This window comes from Carcharodon carcharias, chromosome 28, assembly GCF_017639515.1.
Source record: "Carcharodon carcharias isolate sCarCar2 chromosome 28, sCarCar2.pri, whole genome shotgun sequence".
Taxonomy (NCBI): Eukaryota; Metazoa; Chordata; class Chondrichthyes; order Lamniformes; family Lamnidae; genus Carcharodon; species Carcharodon carcharias.
In genome coordinates, this window is record NC_054494.1 from 36949136 (window position 1) to 36967060 (window position 17925).

A 17925-nucleotide genomic window follows, 5' to 3' on the forward strand; every position below is an offset into this window, starting at 1 on the left:
AGGGGCAGAAGTTTCCGTCCCATGGGCGGGTGTGTGCCTGACTGGAATGGAAGTGAAATAGCGCGCGATGATGCTGGGCGAGCGTCCCGATGTCATTGAGCACCCTTCTAATCTATTGGTCGGTGGGTGTGCACAAGAGGAGGCATTGTGCCCGCTGAGAATTAAGAGGCCTATTAAAGCCCTTAAGTAATTAATGAAACTGCGTTTTTGCTGCCCGCTTAACCATCCAGTTGGCGAATAGGACAAGGTGGCCTTTGCATTCTTAACAAAACCTCATCCACGGGTGCTATGAGGTTTCCAGCGCTTATTCAAAAAACAATAACAATTTTTGAATATCCTTTTTCACATGCCCCTCTTCATGTGACTGAGTTGAGTGTGGGGACATGTTTATCTCACACCTAAAAAGTTTACTTTTGTATTTAAAATCCATCAGCTCCCTAAGGCAGCCCCGTGCCTTCAAGGAGCTGTCAGTGCGCGCTGCCCCCTGCAGGTGCATACCTCAGCGCTCACGCTCTTCCTGTCCTCAACCCTGGTAGCGTTGAAGCTCCCGGTGCATGTTTCACGCTGGCTGGCCGCCCAACGAGGGAAAGATTCTGCCCGTGGTTATGTTATGAAATACTATTAAGCAGACGAGCATTCTGTACCAGTAATGCCCCATAAACAATAAAAAGTATTGTGATAGTCCATTTTAAATTGTAGGCTCTTTTCATCAAAGCAGCAGGGATAAAAACTACTTAACAGACGCGCACACATTTCTATTAAGGTCACATAGTGTGATGTAGATTTCCATGCGTGGGTTTGAAACACACCCACCTATAATGGAGATGATTTCAGGGTGGAAATTTTACACGGCCCCTCAAAGTGGCAGGATTAATTCTGCAGTTGAAGTTGGTGGCCAATTCTGTCAACTGGCGCCACAATTGCCATTTATGTTTCAAGTTGGCTTGTGGGGTTTCTGATTGTGCAATTGACTTTGTTTTGCCAGAAGTGAAAAATAATTGCTGCCCCAGAAATATTCCTTTTCCCTGTATGCAAGAGTTTTATGTACTTTAGAAGTTGGAAGGAAAGTGTAAATTAGAAATATTTTGCTTTTGAGAAATAATTGGCTGCTGACCATATAAAGCCTTCATTTAATTAAATTGACAAGGCTTAGTTATACTAACCTTGAATTCTACACAGCTGTGTGAACAAAGCTAAGGAAAATGTTTCTGGGAATGTCTCATATTTCCACTCTACTCCCATTAACAGCTATGTTGTCCACACAAGACTCCCAGTTGGGTCCAGCTGCCTTCTGATGTCACTTGGTCTGATTGAGAATTCCCTGTACATCAGCCAGACTGTGGAGAGAAATGGACACGAGAATTCCACAAACACAATTTAAAGAGACAGCTCCTCAGTATTTGCTTAAAAGGTTTTCATTCAACTGTCACAAGAAGAAAATGAACATGTTTACCCGTGAGAGTTAAGTAGTTTAGAAACAGTTAACTGTGCCTTGAATTAAGTGACTTGTAAGGTGACTTGTATTTAAATCGTTGTAGCTGCCTCAGCCAATGAGCCCTACAACAGGGCAGAATTTTACATCCCGCGGTTGGGGAGTGGGGGTGGCAGGAGGAGGGGGGGCGGTGGTAGGGGCACACGCGCCTGATCAGATCGGGCGTAAAATAGCGTGTGATGATGTCGGGTGAGGGTCCCGCGTCATCATGCACTTATGTGATATTTTGGTCTGCAGGCACGAGCGAGAGTTGGCAGAGCGCCCACCTAATGAGGCCATTAAAGTTTCAATTAGCGGTGACTAATCGCTGCCCGTCCAACGTTAGGGTAGGCGAGTAGGCAAATCGGCCAGGCGGCTTTTGCACTTTTGAGGAAATCTGATCCAAGGGCGGAATGAGGTTTCTGATATTATTTTTAAAAAAAATGTTTGGGCGGACTTCTTATCGTCAATATGTTTCGATGAGTGATTCTTACGGGTGGAATTTTTCTCTCGGAATTCCATACTGTTTATTTTTGTTTTTAAACCTCTCCAGCTCTCCGGGGCAGCCCTCTACCCTCAGGGGGGCTTTCATTGCTCGCTGCCGCGCACCCACCCTGACGTCAGCGCTCGCCCTCTTCCCGCCCCCACCCCGGCAGCGCTGAGTTTTTCAGCGCGGGTTGCATGCTGGCTGCCCGGTAATTGGCCAACCAACGTGAAATCACGGTCAGGGGCCGATTGCGGACGGCAGGCCACTTCCCAGCCACTCTCGGGCCCACCTACCGTACCTGCCCGACAACCTAAGAATACTGCCCATAGATTTAAGGCTGCATCCTCCATACACCTTTAACAGTCTTTAACCTTACTTTCAATACCAGAGAACCTTCTGGTTCCAAGTATATTTAAAAGCCTCCTACTACTGAACTCCTGCCAACAGCACTGAGATAATAATATTTGCACTTATATACCACATTATCACTTCAAAACCTCTCAATATTCTTCTTGCAATGAACTGCCTTAATCATGTATCCTTTTGGAGTTCCAAAACAGCAGTGAGATGAATAACCAATCACCCTTGAATGGTGCCAAGGGATCTTCATATTCACCTAAAAAGGCAGGTAGAATCTTGGCTTTCATCAGAAATGCGGCACCTCGGAGTGAAGTGATAGTTTAGATTATGTGCTAAAGTCCTGGTGTGGGACTGAAAAATAACCATCCAACTTGGAGGTGAGAATGCACTCAGATAAACCAAACTGGCCTGCATGTTCATAATCTGCAGCCAATTAACTCCCACTGATAGAATAAAGAGGCACTTGCCCATCACTACTACAAAAGCAAAATGCTGGAAACGTGAAATAATTTCAGAAAATGCCGTAAATACTCAGCACGTCAGACTGAGTTAACATTTCATGTTGAAGACCTTTTATCTGAGGTTCAGGTATTCCATGTGCAAATCTCAGCTCCACATCCCAAGTACTTTGTGTTGCCTTCATCAAACATAGCATATTGCAAGTACAAAATTGACAGATTTTAATTCCAAATATGTCAGCTTTTTAAAAAGATTATTCTAGCAGAGTTATGGCTCAGCCTTTTTAGCATTTGCTTTCCCCAATGTTAATCTTTTTTACTTTTGACATTAACTTGGAATTCATCCTTGGAGTATTACCATTCAGCTTAGCTCAGTAGTGGTTGCACCTGCATCAGAAGGTTGTGGGTACAAGCACCGCAAACTTATAATCAATGCCGACACTTTCAGTGGCAGTACTGAGAGTGTGCTGCACTGTTGGAGAGTCATTTTTGAAACCCAGGGCCTCAAACCCACCCCCACCCTCACCACCAACTCTCAGTAAGGGACAATATTATCCACAGCATCATTGTGAGAGGGAGGGTGAGCAGGGAACTGTTGCATTGTTGTGACTAACATTTCTTCAACAACCAATACTACCTGAACAAATTAAGTGGTCATGCACGTCACTTCTGTTGAAGCAGCCTTGCTGTGAACAAATAGCTGCCATATATGACAACAGAGCCAGGACTCCTTCAAAGTATTCACTATGGGCAACATTTACGCCCCGTTGTGGGGGATGGGCGGGAGTCGGCGTGGGCAGGTGGGTTCCCAATCAGCGCCCCCAGTTGGGGGTGAGCCACCATTTTACGTGGGTGGGCCCAGTGTGACGTGCGCCAGGAAGTGCTCCCTGTGCGGGTGGGGGGGGGAGGAGGGAGAACCTGGGCCAGCGCTCTTTCGTGCTTGCACGTGGAAGAGCGCAGCAATCTCCCTGAGGCGCGGACATCTTTGTAAAGGTGGAAAAATTAATTAATTAATTTATTTAATAAAAGTGTCAGGAAACCTCGCCCCGCCCGTGAGGTTTCCTGAAAAATGTGAAGGCCGCTTGGGCTTTTCGCCCAATTGCCAACCTAAAGGCTGGACAGGCAGCGTTCTTTAATTATTTTAATTAATTTCTTAATGGCCTAAATAGGCCGTTGACATTTTGGTGGGCATGCAGCTGACTCTGGTGCTCGCCCGCCGAAAGAATTATCGAGATGGTGCGTGATGACGCACGCCCGATGTCATCCGCGCGTCATTTTACACATCGGCATGTTGGTCCCGCCCACGTATGCTGACTGGAAAGTTCTGCCCTTGGAATTATTACAGTTTCTCACTGTTGGTTCTGTCTCTCATTTGCTGTCTTTTTTAAGACCTCTGCTTTCAGTCTGAGATTAATTTCCTCTTATAATGATCAATGCCCAGCTTTCTTAGTAATTAATGACCTGTTAATAAAATTGCATTCTCAACAACTACACATCTCAAGAAACAGTTTTTTCAGTTTTGTTAGCAGGTCGTTAATTACAGAGAAAATTGCTTTCTTGAAGTTTTGTTAAAATAAATAATTTATATCTGTCAGCGTATTTACGAAACTTTCTTCCAGATAGCACTAACCCAACATTGGTAAATACTGCATTGATGCAAAGCCTAATTTAATGATATTTGATCATACCCAATCATGTAATATAGTAGTAGGGATGATGATGAATGGGTGAGAGTGATTATGAAGGGAGGTCTCCCTGCTGTTAAGGTGATAACTGAACACTCTGTAAATAGACACTGCTAATGAAAAATAAGACTTGCATTTATATTGGAGCCTTACTATGAGTCTGTCTCATGTGATGATTGTTTGAGCTTTGGTGGTCAACTCAGTGTTACACATCGCCTGGTGTGGTTCAGGAGCCCCACTCTGGAATGGCAATCCCTGCTACATTTGCTGAGGAGTAAGGCAGTGGACTGAGAAGGTGCAGGATTCACTGGCCTCTGTTTTCTCTGGGCCCTCTTCTCTGCCTGTTGAGAATTCCATTTATCCTTGCTCCTTCAAATTCCCCTCCAAACAGTCAGCCTCCAGAGGTCACAGTCATTAGCGACTATCTCCCAGTTGTCTCTGTCCATGTCCATGTCCATATCTCGCTTATAAGTGTCCTTGTAGTGCAAGTATGGACTCCGAGCAGGTCATGGTCCAGTGGCCAGTTCACTGTACAGAAGGTCTTTAGGTACATGGCCATTATCCATCTGATTAAAGCAAAATACAGCGGATGCTGGAAATCCAAAAAAAAAACAGAAAATGCTGGAAATACCCAGCAGGTCTGGCAGCATCTGTGGAGAGAGAAACAGAGCCAATATCTCGAGTCCTTACGCTCTCAAGAAGGCTCTGTTTCTCTATCCATCTGATAAACATGGCTGAGCTGGTGCAGACGTCATCGACTTAGTAATAGGTGTGTGCTGATGGGTTTGGTAACCTTGACCTGCCAAGAGATGCCAAGGATATGTCTGAGGCAGCAAAGGTGGAAACAATTCAGCCTTTCCTCCTGCCTAACATATGTTGCCCAGGACTCACTGCTGTAGAGGAGTGCACTGTGGATGCAGGCTTGGTAGACTTGCATTTTGGTGTCCTTGGCTGGGTTGCTGTTCCACACTCTCTTACTCAACTTGGACAGAACAATTGCAGTTTTTGTAATGCACATGTTGATTTCAGTATCAAGTGACGGATTGCTGTAATTGTGATGTCATCATCGTAGCATATAGTAAACTCCTTTGAAATGCTGTGACTGTTGTTATGTAAGTAACGGCTTCACAAACAGTGACAAAGTTAAGCTGTGTCTTTCTGGTGTTGGTTGTGGAAGCAATGTTGACAAGGACACCAAGAGAACTCCTTGATCTTGTTGAGGTCATGTCGTGGGATCTTTAGCATCCACCTAAATCACCAGAACATCTTGTCCACATATATGGCAAACCCACAATTTTAAAATAACTGAATATGTGCAAAGATGGATGTACATATTGTTGGTGGATCAAAGCTGCAACATAAACAGGATTGTCACCACAGCAGCAGGAATCTCCAACTATCGGGAGCATCACTTGAAGTGAATTTGCTCTATTGCTGAAAAGAGAGACATGTTATGGAAGCTTTTCATCTCACACTCATCAAACAAACGTAATAAAATAAAACTAACTTTAGCAACATTTCATCCCCTCCCTTGCCCCAAAAAGAACAAGCAACGAAAAATGCAACACAGATTTTTAATATTTTATGCTCCCATATTTTCTGCTTTATCACAAGTCCTCCAAAGTTTTGACAATAGTTAAATTTCAGACAAACTTCGAAAGTTGGGGAGGGGCTGGGGGGCAGCTGTAGGCACTAGCAAGGAAATAATTAGAATTGGCTGTCCTTGCGGAAAGCTGAAATGTATCAATCAGCGCCCTGTTATAAAGGAGCTTGATGAAATGAATGCTTTTCATGCTGTAATGACTTGCTTTGGAAATTGTAAGAGTGGGTGGTGAAATTTTGTGATTGATGATCGGGCTGGGCCCCATCAACAGCTGGTGGCCATGTGCTGTTTCCACCTCCACCAACACTAACTGGGACACCCAGACATCCCTGGTGTTTGAAATCTCACCTTGGTGAAGGGCACAACGTATGAGCTGTCATTCCAACCCTTCACTCCCACTCTGAAATACCCGAAGCTGGAACATGTGCGAGGAATGTCTGCGTGGAGCATTACTTCACCTAGATCAAAGGCAGCTCTTTTACCTTCAGTCAGCAAAGGATATCTCAATGCGTGTGAATCAGGGGCACCCTGATTCAACGTACTCCAGAAATGCAACATCTTTTGGGACTTCAGCACACTCCTTAAGCGTATTGTAGAATTTGTGAGCCCTTATCTAGGTACAAAACTTAATTTATTTTGAAGACTATTTTTAATGGGGCAGATTTGGAACTATTGAAAGCTCTGAACACAATAATTGCAGTAATACAACTTGTAACTCTGCACAAGCTTGTGAAGTGACTTTTTATGGAGACTATAGGAAAACAGCAGAGGAGCGGGACTAATTGGCTCTTTCAAAGAGCCAGCACATACAAGAAGGCCCAAATGGCTCCCTTCTATGCCATATCATTCTATGATTCGTTGCCATGCTACACACAGTAATGAGGTAAATGGACAATATAATTACTTTTTGATGGTATTGCTTTTGAGGGAGCAATATTGGAAACCAAGAGAATGCCCTAGCTCTCCTTCAGCTTTTGGGGTCTTTACTGTTCCTCAGACCCACCAGAATAAATAGACAAGGCCATGATGCAATAACTCGTGCCAAACTATGGTGTGTCTGGCAATATGGTATGCCCACAGTACTGTATTGGAGCACCATATGCTTTGCTTCTGAAGTAGACCTTCAATCTACAGCCTTGTAACCAGAAGCAGGAGTCCTACCCACTGAGCCAAGCTGAAACACATCAATGACTATACTCACACGAAGGAAGGATTGAGAAAGTGAGTGATGCAGCTTGCCAAGTTTTGCAACTTTGTTCAGATCCTCCATAAACTATTTATATCTCGCTCCTGCAATATCTTGGTGGGAAATTTCTCCAGGAATAATTTCTCAGGTGTCAGCAGTGACTCAGTTAGTAGCACTCTTGCCTCTGGAGTCAGGAGGTTGTGGATTCAAGTCCGACACCAGAATTTGAGTCCAAAAATCTAGGCAGGCACTCCAATGCAGCACTGAGGGAGAGCTGCACTGTTGGAAATGCCATGTTTGGAATGAGATGATGAGACCCCGTCTGCCCTCTCGGCTGGGTATTATAGGTCCCGTGGCACTATTTCAAAGAAGAGCAAGGAAGGTATCCCTAGTCAATATTTATCTCTCAATCTGCATCACAGAAAACAAATTGTCTGGTCATTATCACATTTCTGTAAGTGGGGACTCACTGTATGCCAATTGGGTTTCCTACAATACATCTTTTTTTTAGATGGTATTGCTTCAAAAAATACTTCATTGGTTGTTAAGCACGTCGAGACATCAGGTGGTCATGAAAGGTGCTATACAAATGCAACTCTAGAATTAAAAGCTAAAGCAACCCACCTGTAGTCAACATCTGTTTTTATGGCATCTGCTTGAAAGATAGCAAGACACCGTTGCTCAGTGGGGTTTGTAACAGTGAGACATAATTTATGTTATTGAACCTATGCACTCGATGTTTGAACATAATCAACCTTCTTCAATTCCTGTAGCACTTAGATACATAACACATGGGGGCCTTGTGGGTTTTCCTTGTCTGTGGTTGAGAGAACACAGTGAACTCTGGAAATGTTTTCATTGATTAAAGCTAAGATGTATGATGACATTAAGAATATTTATTCTAATGGGTTTATAGTGCTGAGAAACACCTAGGCTCCAACCAACTGTACTTCTCTGCTTCCCAAATTTTGCCAAGTTTTGCTGTTTCACTATAACTAATAAAAAATAAACAAAAGTAACATACAAAAATAAGGTCAGAAAGTACAATGTTAAAGCAGGAACGGAATTAAATCACTGTCTTGGTTCATTTATGCCCTGGCCTATACCCTCCCATTACCTGAAGACTACAATTGATCTTGGCTCCATGAGCAATGCCACAGAGGGCCAACAAGAATGGCTTTGAGAAAAGTCACTTTAGGTCTTACAGACTTTCCCAACACCTTAGCCATGTACAATCTACACTAACATTTTAATTCCCTGAGGGCAATTATAGCTAAAACTTCTGCTTTTATGCCTTATCTCATTTCACAAATGAAGATTTAGAAATTCTATTTCTGCATTAGTCAACTCATGGTTTTCCAGTGGTGGGAGGGAAATTCCTGGGCTGGTGAGCACACAGTGGGATTACCACCCCTGCTGCTGCTGCTTGTAGCTACTCTGACCAGGAGATCTGCTGCCATGATTTGTCACGTTTGTCTGTTTTGCCCCATCCTCACACATCCACTGTAGCTCGTCTGCAACTGCTCCATGATGTCTGTCATCCAGTTATGCCTAGGTCGACCTCTCTTTCTGCTGCCCTCCACTTTGTCCTCTCGAAGAGATCTCTGCAGCTTTTCAGCTCTGATCAAATGACCAAAATGCTAACACTTTATTTTCTGGATGTCAGTTTTTAAGTGCTCCTTTCGTTCTTGCAATTTCAAGCACCTTTTCATTAGTCTCCCAATCTGCATATGGAATATTTAGCATACGTCTTAGCATCCACATTTCAAAGACCTCTATTTCCTTCCATAGATCTTTATTTATTGTCCAGATACCTGAGGCAGACAGGAAAGTGGATAGAATGTAGTAACTTACCTTCCTACCTCTATATATTTTTAATAATTCTTTATGAGAACTAGTGGTCAGTTTTATTTGGTTGCTCAGGCTGGTCAGCAAAGTTTCATTTGTTCTTCGATGCCTTGAGCTACATTTGAGGGAAACAGTCAAAGGCCACAAACTGGATATGAGAGAAGAGAGCTTTCTCATCTCAATGTTCACAATTTGCTCATGAACATGTACAGTCCAGACAGCACTATTGGAAGAAGAGGAGGGGCTTCTTCTGGTAACTTGACCACATTCCTACCTCAAGGAACTTAATCAAAATTAGATTATCCGCTAATTTATTTATCTGCTGTTTGTGGTGCCTTGCAGTTTAAAAACTAGCGACTGTGTTTGCCTAGAAAACAGTGACTATAATTGCAAAGTAATCTATTGGGATACCTTAAGGATGGCAGTATAAATATTAGTTCCTACTTTCTTTGCTCTGGGTGTTCTTAATAATGAAACAGGACACAAAAAAAGGAACAACTTTCCCTTTTCCAAAATATTTTACTCTGAGATCACTGTAGAGAAGGAAGTAGGCGAGAATTAATATCCCATTCGTAAGTCTGGCATCTGCTGGAGAGTTAAACTAATGTTGGAGAAGCAATTAACAGAATGCATTATATTCTGGCTATGGATTCTCTTGTTAATCAACCGCTAATTATTTCTCAATAAGCTTGTAGTATTGACGTCATGATCATTAATCCTGTAATGTGAATATCTCCACATGCCAATGACATGGAGTACATTGGCACTCGGCCCAGAGTTAGACAAAGAAATAGCCTATAAAACTATAGCTGAGCATCACGCTAAAGGAGAAAAGTGATTTTAAATGCAATAGTTGAATCTTGGATTCATACAAAAATTGTAAGCTAGGTGTGCATCCCTTCTTCAGGTTTATGCCATTGCTAAATCCTTTTGCTCCCATACACTCTGCACAATATTGTGCAAGAACCAACAAGGTTCCTTTGGTTAAATTGCAACTTGGTAGTCACTCCAGACTAGAGTGTGGCACGGCTCACTGGGGATAGTGCGCTGTAATATCAGCCTCACTGGGGATAGTGCGCTGTAATATCAGCCTCACTGGGGATAGTGCGCTGTAATATCAGCCTCACTGGGGATAGTGCGCTGTAATATCAGCCTCACTGGGGATAGTGCGCTGTAATATCAGCCTCACTGGGGTTAGTGCGCTGTAATATCAGCCTCACTGGGGACAGTGCGCTGTAATATCAGCCTCACTGGGGATAGTGCGCTGTAATATCAGCCTCACTGGGGATAGTGCGCTGTAATATCAGCCTCACTGGGGACAGTGCGCTGTAATATCAGCCTCACTGGGGACAGTGCGCTGTAATATCAGCCTCACTGGGATCAGTGCGCTGTAATATCAGCCTCACTGGGGACAGTGCGCTGTGATATCAGCCTCACTGGGGACAGTGCGCTGTAATATCAGCCTCACTGGGGATAGTGCGCTGTGATATCAGCCTCACTGGGGACAGTGCGCTGTAATATCAGCCTCACTGGGGATAGTGCGCTGTAATATCAGCCTCACTGGGGATAGTGCGCTGTAATATCAGCCTCACTGGGGATAGTGCGCTGTAATATCAGCCTCACTGGGGATAGTGCGCTGTAATATCAGCCTCACTGGGGACAGTGCGCTGTAATATCAGCCTCACTGGGGATAGTGCGCTGTAATATCAGCCTCACTGGGGACAGTGCGCTGTAATATCAGCCTCACTGGGGACAGTGCGCTGTAATATCAGCCTCACTGGGGACAGTGCGCTGTAATATCAGCCTCACTGGGGACAGTGCGCTGTAATATCAGCCTCACTGGGGATAGTGCGCTGTAATATCAGCCTCACTGGGGATAGTGCGCTGTAATATCAGCCTCACTGGGGATAGTGCGCTGTCATATCAGCCTCACTGGGGATAGTGCGCTGTAATATCAGCCTCACTGGGGATAGTGCGCTGTCATATCAGCCTCACTGGGGATAGTGCGCTGTAATATCAGCCTCACTGGGGATAGTGCGCTGTAATATCAGTCCCGCTGCTCCCTGAGCCACGACAAATGTGAAAAAGTTTGATCAAACCACCAGATTGCTCCAATTCTACTTAACTGTTTAATTTAGGTTAACAGAATCCAAGCACCAGGTTCATAAACTTAATAAGTAAATAACTGTTTATTGAACAAATTGTCGTTACCTTGTGGGAAAAGAAAGAGATATGAACTGCTAAGTTCCAACTCTATAATCTAAACTCTACCACTTCTTAAATCCCTACACACACATACAAGACACATAAGAGACACAAAAACATGGATTTTAAGAGTGGGATAAAACAGTTCAATAACACCAATTCTGGAGTACAGGATTCGATGGGTTGATTTTGATCGATGTCTTCCAAATTCCTTTCAGTTCTTTGTTGATGACACGAGGTGGTCTTCCGGCACTTTCAGTCTTTAGTTCATTGGTTGAGCACTTGCCTTTCGATGTCTCTAACAATGACTTTCCCCTTTGCCTCTTGACAGGGATTTTCAGAGAGAGCAGGTTATAGAGATATGAAAAGAAAAAGCCAGCCTAGCTATTATTGTAGAATTATTGGCATCTTACACAAATAGGAGCAAGAGGTTTTAGGTCTTTTTCTTTTCAGGCTAGGAGCTATTGTGCTGCACTGCTCTCACACAAACTCTGGTCACCTGGTCAGGAGCCAATTAAAATGTTATTGCCAGGCAGTTCCCCATTAGACTAGACTCTCCTCGGCACCATCCTGTCTTTCATGGCACACTCTGTTCCAGGACAGCAATATTGTATATATTGCTCACACTGTTCCAGTAGACATGTTTTTCAAACCGCAGCCATTGTAATTTTAGTCCACTGTCGAATAGAAATAAAAAGATATGTTCTTTACAAGTGTCATGTGGATAGTCCTTGTTTGGCAGCCAACATTCACTTGTCTGCATTTGGCGTTGGATCAGTGAAGCTGCCAACATCCCTTCAGCAGCACTGGCTCACCAGTAAAGGGCAATCTTAAGTCTCGGATGGAAGCTGGTTAATCCCCTCCAGGGCTCCCATTTGGAAGCCCAGCAGGTTTTAGCTTCCAAATCTCTTTTGGTTCGCACTGCTCAGCTTTTGGGCAATTATGGTGCAAAGTGTCAACTGGCCAGCAGGGAAGAATTAAGATTGAGCAGCCAAGAAGAAGTGGGCTGCTGGCAGCAAGGTAAGTCTGGAGGGGGAGCCTGGGGCAGCACAGACTTAGACTTTATTTGAAGAGCCCAGAGGAGGCATTAGGCTCAGTAAATAAAGTTTTCTTCATTTACTAACTGGAACTCGCTGGTTTGCCATAAGTTTTACCTGGACCTGAAGGGGGCGAAACCATGACGTCTGCCACTCTCACTAGCAGGTTAAAATTCTGCAAGAGAATCCCACATATGTCTCCAGATGTGGGTGTGCTTGTGGTGATGGTGCTACCACCTGCAGTGTCAGGTATGATATTGGACCAGCAATGATGAAGGAATGGGAGTTTATGCAAGTCAGGATGGCCTGTGACTTGGAGGTGTTAGTGTTACCATGACAAGCTGCATTGAACCAAATTTCAAAGAATCAGTGCAAAACATTACTACAACTATCTAAAGGGTATTTGCCAGATTTATTTGAAATAACTAAATATTGGAATCAAGTGCAGTGGATAAGGCACTCACACCTTCCCTACAAAATAAATCCAAACACTTGGATCAGTGATAGAATATTGGCTATATTGGCATTGTGAGTTACAGCAAGCTTATAACCCACTGCACTTTCAATGCAGCTACTTATTTCTACATGTCTTAGACTTATATTCCAGGACTTTCTTTGAGTGACTCACTTCTTTGAAGCTGTTAGTTTGGGGTTGGAATTTATACTGGAAATTAATCTTGGGTACCGAACGTCTCATACACTAATCACTAGAACTGAAAGCCTGGATCTATATGGTTTATACCATTAAGTGATTGAAAGCTGTAAGACCCTACAGACGAAGAATTCTTTCATTTTACCATCTTTGCCTTGGGGATCTTTATTCACTCTGTTCATTTCCTATGCTATTGTTTTTGTAACAATGATATTTAAAATCTGCTGCCTGTATATGTTCAAGTATTCTGTTGACTCAAGTGTAATGCATCCTCCATTTTATTATGACCTCCCAATATTAAGTGTTTCATCAGAGCCCGTGGTTTACACTGACTACATATTCTTGGATTTGCTTAAAATAATTCCTGGATTTTTGCAGACTCATTGTATTATTCCATCTTTGGGGATGTAGTCCAATATTCGATCCATTTTTCCATGAACTTTGAAAACTAGCAGCCCTGGAATTGATTCATGATTGTGTCTGTTATAGGGTCTGTTCATCAAAACAGTAATCGTAACACAGGAATAATTTACAATTTGGGTATATGCCTATTTAGAGATGAAACCCTTCCCTGAGATTGAATAATTCTCACTCTGACATAGCCTTCCACTGCTATGAGTTTGCTAAACTGCTTCTAAATTATTTAAGGACTTGTGCCCACTGATTGTGTACTGGGAGCTCGAACCAGCCAAATGGATTTCAGTTTGGACACTTAACAGTCATCAGACAGAAGGAGCTCCATCCCATCCATCTGGGATGGAGTCATACCAAAATCTGAGCAGTGGAAGGAGAATTTTTGAACACATTCCATCTCATAGTCACAAGTCAAAGGAGAAACTTTCACTTCCTCAAACTGGATTGGAGTTTGGTGCTAAGGATGATTGTCACAATTCAAACACATTGAAACACTCAATGTTTCTCCGAGGAACAAAAGATGCAGCCATTCTGTTTAGCTTGTATTGAAGTCTAGTAACAGAGGTCAAATAGCAGTGTAGGATCACCCACAATACCCCCAAACCTTCTGCTCCATATCACCGCTGATCTCTTTTTTTCTAATCTCTTTTCAGGCTGGAAAGATCGTTCTTGTATATCGTCCTAGCAATCTCAGCATCCTGAAGCGGTTTCTCATTTGGGCAGTTTTATTGGTGAGTCAAGGCTGTAGCCACAACAAGATACTTGTGACATTGAATTGTTTTGGTGTCATGAAGCCCCAGTGACATCAAGTTGTTGACACAGCTGAGGAGAGCAGTGTCTGCTGTGGTTTTTACGAACTTAAATCCATTTGAAATAGATGAGTTAATAAGGTTGTTAAAATGTCAGAGGAAGGAATTTAATGCAAATGTGTTAACTATAGCATTACTCATATTGTGCAGTGTGAGTTCGATAACAAAGATCAGTGAACTTTATTGGTATTTAATTGAATTTAAGAGTAAAGGAAAGTGAGACAGAATCAACATGGGAGTTTCTAATGCCTCTCCAAAGTGTCTAAGATGGCTGTCTTGCTTGTTGGCCATTTGGAGCCACAGCCATTGACCTGTAAGCATTATTTGCTCAATCTGGTGAAATGCTTATTTGTCGTGAGCAACAAAGGCAGAGGGAAAATACTCAGAGAAGGAGAGAAATGGAGAGAATGAAAGAAAGAATATGTAAAAAAATAAAAGACAGAAAAAGAAAGCTGAGGGAGAAATGGAATGGCTTCCATTGTCCCACGGACAGTCTCAAAATTTAAAATTCTTAACTTTGTTTTGAAACCATGCCATCACTTTGTTCCTCTTTATTTCCAATTTCCTCCACCTTAGAGTCTCGGTTTTTCTGACTTTGGCCTCTTGGGAATTCTTCCCTTTGCCCAACAGCTCTGACCTCAGCCGCATTGGGCTGCATTTCACTTGCCCCTGCCAAGCAAGTTTTTAATGGGGAGGGGCACATAAAATAGGGTGGGCACCGGGTGCCCACCCCACCACCTTCCCACCCACCCCTGAGCTCACCCCCATAATACGGGGAGTGAGCGGGTGCTGACATCAGCAGCCCACCTGCCATATTTAAAAAGTCAATCAAAGGGTCAACCAGGCTTCTTACCAAGCCAATTGACCCCAGTAATATGCTGCCCATGCCATAAAATGGTTGGCTTGGACAGTCGGGGGGGAGTGGGCAGCCCAATTTTTAAAATAATTCTTCAAAGGGTGGGAAGGAAGGGGGAGTGTCCATTGCAGGGGGAGGGGGAGGGTGGTGGTAGGGGCTCCCCTAAGATAGAACCCCTCCTTTCCTCCTATCCACCTGTTGCCTTAAAACCACAGCCCCCGCCCACCAAAACCTGCCAAAACTCTCCCTGCCCAGGACCCTGGCCTTACCCATTTTTGGTGATCCATGGGCCTTCTTCTGCTTCCTTGTTGCAGTCCCGGCAGTGGCCACTAATGCACCCTTGGTGTTGCCGGACAATCAGATTGGCAAGCGGCAACTAACATTCATGTCACAAGTACCAGGCAATGACCATCTCCAACATGGGAGAGTCCATCTCCCTTTGACATTCATTGGTATTAAGATCACCGAATTCCCCAACCATCAACATCCAAGGGGTCAGAAACTGAACTGGACCAGCCATATAAACACTGTGGCAACAAGAGCAGGTTCCCAACAGGTGGTGCAACCACTAGGCAAAATAGGCCATTGCCTAGGCAGCAAGATTTGGGGGTGGCAATGCTGGCACTGCAGCAAAAACTATGTGGAGCTTTAAAATGATATGAGTACCCGCGGCACTCGTGAGAAGTTGCTCATATAATTTTAAAGCTCGATGTAGTTTCAGTTCAGTCCTCTGGAGTTTTCTGAAGCAGGCAACAGCCTTTTTCTGGTCCCATCCACCTCTCTGCACATGCTCATTAAACCTCCAATGACAGCTTCCCATTTCCCTCCACGTGATCGCTGACCAATCCAGATGGCTTCCCTTTCCTTGTCCCCCTCCGCGTGTGCTGATCCTCCAATCACTTGAGTTTCCCCACTTTCCATGACTCGTTCCCTCTCTGCCACCACTTGTGCTTTATCCATTGCGTTGGTTGGTTTAGATACTCAGCTGCTCATGGCCGGCCTTCAGCCCAGTGAAGCCGCCCGCACTCAGCGATCTGCAGCCGGAGGACAATGCACTCCTCTGCTCTCCAGGCAGCTGAAAGTAACAGCCTTTGAAATGGAGATCTGAGAATTAGTAAAAGATGGGAAAGGGAAATGGAAAAGCAGGGAGAGGGGAAGGGCTTCCACCAGACAGACTGAGATAAAGTTAATCCCTATTATCCAGCATGCGCGGGGAATGGGTGATGCCGGTCAGTCAAAAATGCTGGTTACCTAAGTGTTCCACGTTTTCAGCCAATCAGTAAGCTCCTGTGTGATCTCATGGTGAAGCGGGTGTTAAGAACTCGTGAGAGGTGTGGAATCAGAGCGCATGAATCTAGTGAGCGGTGCCAGTGGAACATGGTGCTGCAGAACCGTGGGAGGTTGGGATAGGAGTGAGCCACGGTTAACAAACACCCATGGGTTTGACAATTTTTTGGTGTTGTGTGAGTGTGGTACTGATGGGGTATGCAGAATTCATGTATTAATTTTTGAAAGTTGTTTGTGGGGGTTGCGGTTGGTGGGTGGGTGGGTGCTGCCAGGCTGGATGTTCACCTGGGGCACTAAATACACTTGCACTGGCCCTGAGCTCACTTCCAAGTCACATGCCATCCTGACTTGGAACTATATCACCGTTCCTTATGTCACTGGACCAAAATCCTTGAACCCAGCAACAGCACTGTGGGTACCTATACCAGATGGACTACAGCGGTTCAAGAAGATGTTTCACCACCACCTTCCTGAGTGCAATAGGGGATGGGCAATAGATAGAAACATAGAAACTAGGAGCAGGAGTAGGCCATTCGGCCCTTCGAGCCTGCTCCGCCATTCATCACGATCATGGTTGATCACCCAACTCAATAGTCCGCTCCTGTTTTCTCCCCATATCCTTTGATCCCTTTGACCCCATGAGCTATATCTAACACCTTCTTGAAAACTTACAATGTTTTGGTCTCAACTACTTTCTGTGGTAACGAATTCCACAGGCTCACCACTCTCTGGGTGAAGAAATTTCTCCTCATCTCAGTCCTAAATGGTCTACCCCATATCCTCAGACTGTGACCCCTGGTTCTGGACTCCCCCACCATCGAGAACATCCTTCCTGCATCTACCCTGTCTAGTCCTGTTAGAATTTATAGGTTTCTATGAGATCCCCCCTCATTCTTCTGAACTCCAGCAAATATAATCCTAATCAACTCAATCTCTCCTCATATGTCAGTCCCGCCATCCCAGGAATCAGTCTGGTAAACCTCCGCTGCACTCCCTCTATAGCAAGTACATCCTTCCTCAGATAAGGAGACCAAAACTGCCCACAATATTCCAGGTGTGGTCTCACCAAGGTCCTGTATAATTGCAGCAAGACATCCCTGTTCCTGTACTCGAATCCTCTGGCTATGAAGGCCAACATACCATTTGCCTTCTTTACCGCCTGCTGCACCTGCATGCTTACCTTCAGCGACTGGTGTACAAGGACACCCAGGTCTTGTTGCACATTCCCCTCTCTCAATTTATAGCCATTCAGATAATAATCTGCCTTCCTTTTTTTGCTACCAAAATGGATAACCTCACATTTATCCACATTATACTGGATCTGCCATGCATTTGCCCACTCACTCAGCTTGTCCAAGTCACAATGATGCATCTCTGCATCCTCCTCACAGCTCACCCTCCCACCCAGCTTTGTGTCATCTGCAAATTTGGAGATATTACATATAATTCCCTCATCTAAATCATTAATATATATTGTGAATAACTGGGGCCCCAGCACTGATCCCTGCAGTACCCCACTAGTCACTGCTTGCCATTTGGAAAAAGACCCATTTATCCCTACTCTTTG

General features: G+C 44.2%; 1 pseudogene; it reads left to right on the forward strand.

Annotated features, from left to right (window-relative positions):
- The window catches only part of LOC121270801, a 119704-nt pseudogene that overhangs the window by 76680 nt on the left and 25099 nt on the right, over positions 1-17925 (forward strand).